Source organism: Lolium perenne, chromosome 4, assembly GCF_019359855.2.
Source record: "Lolium perenne isolate Kyuss_39 chromosome 4, Kyuss_2.0, whole genome shotgun sequence".
Lineage (NCBI taxonomy): Eukaryota > Viridiplantae > Streptophyta > Magnoliopsida > Poales > Poaceae > Lolium > Lolium perenne.
The window spans coordinates 105,589,697-105,595,000 of NC_067247.2; the positions used below are offsets into that span (position 1 = coordinate 105,589,697).

Genomic DNA, 5,304 nt, shown 5'->3' on the forward strand with positions numbered 1-5,304 from the left:
GATTTTTTTGTTTTAATTTTTTTAGCATTTCAAAATATGTCTAAGATGCATTTCAGCATATGCTCCTACGAGCCAAAACACCGCTCCTGTAGGTAAGCCAAATATTTAATCAAGTTATAATGTAACTTATTAGTTAACAGTATAATGGAACCAGTATGGCGCCTCCACAGCGATTAGAGCTTGCTGGCCGTCCGATCGGCGAATCTGACGGACCATATCGTCCTGAGTGATCCGAACGAGCTTCTCGTACCCGAACCTGCGTCTCTTCCCGTTAAAAAGGCCTCTCTGTTGTCGTAGAGGCCCATTTTCGTTATAGGGGCTGCTACTCCCAAAATTTAGTTAGGTACCAGCCCAAAACTTGGGCCCCGAAACGGTTTATGGGCCTATGCATTTGGGCTTCGAACATACCGGTTGAAGCAGAAAAAAAATAGTCTTCCCCTGCTCCTGTACTCCTCTTCTTCTCCATCCCCCAAATTGTCCTCCACCTCCGCCTATGTTCTTCCTCTGCCTGCGACGCGTGCTACCTGAAGAGCGAAGGTATGTACGAAATTGACAATCTTGCGCTTTAATTTCATACGCAAATTAAACGACTTTTCGGTTTAATTTCACCCGGATTTTAGATTAGCGTTGACCAACTATTTTACTCGTCCGGCTTCACCGCCGGCGAACCTTGCCTCCCGCTTCAGGCCGTCGAGTGGGCTCCGATCAACGGAATCGCAAAAACGGCACCAAGCCCATCCAGATCGGAAGACCGGTTCTCCTTTTACACGGGTTAATTGTACCTCATGCCGCCGTAATCAGGGATTCATGACGCTGGTAACGCCTTAATGATCGATTCATGACGCTGGTAATTTGGAACCATTATTTCGAGCGTTACTCTCAGTTTTCCCTTCTCTTTCATGTATAAATATGTGGACACAGCTAACGTCTTTCCTCACTACACCCATCTCACATTGGACGTCCCATTAGTAATCTGAGATGCTGCTTGCTTAGGTTGGGCTTTCTTCTTTCCTGATATCATGTTCTTCATATCTGGTTACACTATAGCGAAAATTACGTACCTAACTAGCATATTCTTGCTTGCTTTCTATTTACAGGGATTGTCATCATCCTATTTTCCAAATTATTATTCCCGGATTCATCTCACCAGTGTGACCTTTATTTATTATTATTTCACAATGGCTGCTGGACAGGTACATTTGCTGACATATTCTTTTGAGATTATTTGTTCCTTCTCCTTTAAACTAGCTTCATACTGTCTGCTACTACATACTTTCCAAAAATTAATCAAACATGTCCATCTAAGTACATCCTTCTATGTGCACGACCTAGGCGAGGTTTTATTATCAGTTGTCTGCATAAGTACAAGCCACGAAACCAACTATTTTCCTTCTCCTTACTCTCAACATGAACGGGATGTGTTCTCTATATTTCTGCATTTTTTTTAAGTTGTTACTACGTACACTATGAGGAATTGAGGATATTCCAGATTTGAGTCTTGTCCTTGATGAAGGTATATTTCTTGGTAATTTTAAAACATGGATTCGAATTTGATCTACTCTGTACTATCTTTATGTTCCCCTGGGCATCATTCTGGTTTTGTAGGGATTAGAGGGTGAAGATCATGCTTTTTTTGTTAATGCTGATTCCATCTCACTACTTTGTTTCCTTGCACGGAGTGATTTTCTGATCAACACCCTGAATAAGAATTGTGACAATGCTCCTCTGCTCCCCTATGGCACTACCTTGTTCCAATGCTGGGATGTCTCTTAATATCGCTGCAGCGACCAGGTCCCATCGGATTATTCGCTCTTACCAATTGGTCTCGTGTTTGCCATGGAGACGGAGAAGAAGGCTGTAATGACGTCAGCGGAACAGGGTGCCCCCGGCGCGGTGAATACTGCGACCGGCTTCTGCATGCGGATGTCAGGTTCTTCCCGATCTCCCATTCTTGTGCTTGCGGCCGTAGTCTCGATGAGATTTTTGTGCTTGGCAATCGAGCATCTCGATGGTGTTATTTAGATTTAGTTATGCCTCCAGCTCTGATTCTTCGAGTAACATTGTGGTTTATTGATTTTCTTAGGAGCTACTCCTGAATCCTTTTTTTTTTGAGAAGGAATAGCTGCGATTTTATTACGACAGGTCTGAATCTAGTACAATCTGGTTCCTAATACACAACGGAACAGAATCATACCACACATTACAAAGTTTATTCTACTCCTGAATCCTGATTCATGCGAGGGTGCTGCACAAGTTGGAATAATGCATATGACAGTGTCCTGCTGAGTAAGGATGCAATGAACCGAGCTTTCAATTGTACATCTACGCGGTGATTATTAATGACTGGGTAGGATAAACAAAATGTGATCTTGTTATTGATATGATTCCTATGCAGTTTTTGGTTGTCAGGTCTTCCCAATTTGAGACCAAATGAATTTACACACCATGGGTGTGATAGTTTGTTTCCGGTACTTGAGATTCTCGATCTCTACCTATTTCCTGTAGGGATATTCCAAATTTTCTTATTGACATGTTGCGTGTCAAGTTCTCTTTAAAGAAAAAAAAAAGTGTAACTGATGTAACCCTATGCATATATGTTATATTGCAGGAAAGTTCTTACGTATCCTGTTTTATTCACGTGCCCTTCTCTTCTAATTGGTCAGTGCATTCAAGATTTTTGTACTAATTCGCCATTATAATTCCTACATCTGTATGGCTTCTTATAATAATTTTCTCTAAATTGTCAGCCGAACAAATATCCAAGTACCGCTGTATGCAGGTGTTCCATAGAGTACCACCCATATAAACCTGTTGATAGCAATGGTTCAGAAAATATTGTTTGACTTTGACAAGCTAGCTTCGTATGGTCTTATTGTGGATCTTTATTTCTGCGTTTACAATGTTTGCTTTAATACAGTTTTCTTTTTACCATTTTAGTTATCTCTGACATCTAAACAAACTAAATGATATGAATTATCAACATGCTGAGAATGCAAAGAGTTTAGGCTTAGCAGATGTGTTCTTGCTATTCGCCATGCCATTTGATTCATCACAGGTACATTCTGGGCTAGCTGATATTTTCTATGTGTTTTTCCCAAAAAGAAGGTTGAATCCCCGGCCTCTACATCAAAATAATGCACACAACCCGCTTTATTAAAGTTGAAGTAAGGCAACCATGCCAAACTCATCGGCAGTTAAATTACATAACGTGAACAACTAGGGGAACATATATTTCCAGAGTTAGAACTATTTGATATCTTGTTCTGGTCTTTATTAAAGTATATGTAAGGCAACCATACCAAACTCATCAGCAATAGATTATATAACACAAACAACTAGGGGAACTTATATTCTGAGGCTAATGCAGTCGAGTGATATTTTTAGAACTATTCGATATCTTGTTCTATTCGATATGTAAGCCTTATAAACCCATCTCACTGATATTTGTTAACACATTTTTTCATTTATTATTAATGTTAGAATCTAATATCTTTTGTTATTGGTGTTGTTCCATGTTTACATATCTATGTACTACAGTGACTCAATTCCTGGTAGGAAATTAATACATCAACCCACTTAGTTCACTAATCCCATTTAGCTAGGGCTTGCATTTAAGTGTTAATCTTTGTCTGGGTCCTGGACGTGAGGCAGGTGTACAAACAACAATTTCTTTGTCATCTTGATTAGTGCCTATTTCCCAGTTCATACTTTGACTGCTTCTAAATTTCTGTACTTAACCCTTTTATCTAAGGTTTGGGGTATACAACTGATCTGCAGCTGCATGCATGCCGGGATTTACTCCATGTTATCCAAACTGTCTTCTCCTCATCAGTAAGTGAACTTTTTGAAAACATGTGACTGCTCGAAATTGTACATTCTTCTTGGTACTTCATAGGACAATGAAAGATTCACTACTTTGATACCCTGTCCTGAAGGATTACCCTTGAACTTTTCAATGATAGTAATTTAAATTATTCTTAAATAAGTTTCTTTATATGAAGTGGTTACAGTAATCTTGAAGAGAGCATACTGTAAATGAGAAAAAATCTTTTGAAAATGGATGTTAGAATATATACGACAAGAGGTTGTAGAAGTTATTTGCATTGCTTCTCTATGGAAATTTAATAAATGTTACTGAATTGATTGCAGTGCTTGTATTCGTCATTCTTATGTCAGAGCCTCATTTTGACGCTTATGATTTATTTAACTTCTATTGGTTTTTCCCTCAGGGGGTATACTATAAAACCTCCAATACGTGGTATAACTTTGTACCTAGATTCTATCAAGTGAGAATCCTTCAGTCTCTTTTTGACATACAAGAGAACCATGGAAGTGCTGATTCAGAAATTCTAGCAATTGTGTATGGCTAGCACGATGTATTTGTTGCCAGAAATTTATTATCCATTCTGACTCCAGCATTGATATTAGTTTATTGCATAGAAGAAGCAAATCTGGGACCAGCGGCTTTGATTTACCGAGAATTCTCCACCCTAGCCTGAGAGATTACTTACTGCCGATCTGAAGCTAAAAATTGTAACTCAGAATCTTGCTTGAATTTCTGTGCATTATTAATCTTTTCTTTTGGCTGGCTAATCATCCAGTTTTTATTCTTCCCTTTGTGGATTATGTAATGATTGTTGAGTAACAGTAAAGGCTGCTTGAATCCCATAACAGTAAGAAATACTCAAATCTTATTGTATACAAAAACATGGACAGTTCCACCTTCCAAGTTTACTAAATTGATTTTGTATTTTATCAAAGGTATGTACTCACTTCGTCCTGGTGGGTTAGGCCTACGCGTATTATTAGGTTGTTAATTTGACCAACATAATACAAGTTGTATAGCCATTGCGATCTTATTTCTTTTCCACTTCAAGAATGGATTAGTAGTTATTCGATGGTAACCAAACTCATAACAAGCCATTATCTTCAGCTAACAATATGAAAAATTTAACTAAAATAATTAAATCCAAGTAGACAAATCATTCATATGGTTTTAATTTTTTCACAAAAGGCGCCTTTTCTGTAAATATGGACGGGCGCGGCAACGCGCGCTTTCATGGTCTAGTATAACATTATAAGAGCTTTTATTGCCTACTTAGTAGGAAACACATACTACTACACCCTGTCTAGAAACTAATACATAAATTTAGTTAAAACTCGAACTTACTAAGTTTCATCATTTGTATACAAGAAAATATCAGCGTCAACAATATTGAAGAAATGCACCATGCAAAAATATATTTATAGTCGATCTATCCCTATTGAATTAATATTACACGTGTACAGTTTATCTTTTGTCTA

General features: G+C 38.2%; 1 long non-coding RNA gene across 3 annotated transcripts; it reads left to right on the forward strand.

Moving 5' to 3' along the window:
- The first annotated feature begins 406 nt into the window (after positions 1-406).
- Positions 407-4,689, forward strand: LOC127293547 (uncharacterized). 3 transcript variants are annotated; one of them, XR_007845940.1, is made up of 7 exons: positions 407-537; positions 687-847; positions 970-993; positions 1,098-1,930; positions 2,084-2,347; positions 2,609-3,831; positions 4,230-4,689. It is a non-coding gene; the product is annotated as an uncharacterized lncRNA (long non-coding RNA). The 3 variants fall into 3 exon arrangements; XR_011742736.1 differs by lacking the exon at positions 4,230-4,689 and having other exon boundaries at positions 2,609-3,164; positions 3,752-4,219; XR_011742737.1 differs by lacking the exon at positions 4,230-4,689 and having other exon boundaries at positions 2,609-2,658; positions 3,056-4,219.
- Positions 4,690-5,304: the final 615 nt, after the last annotated feature.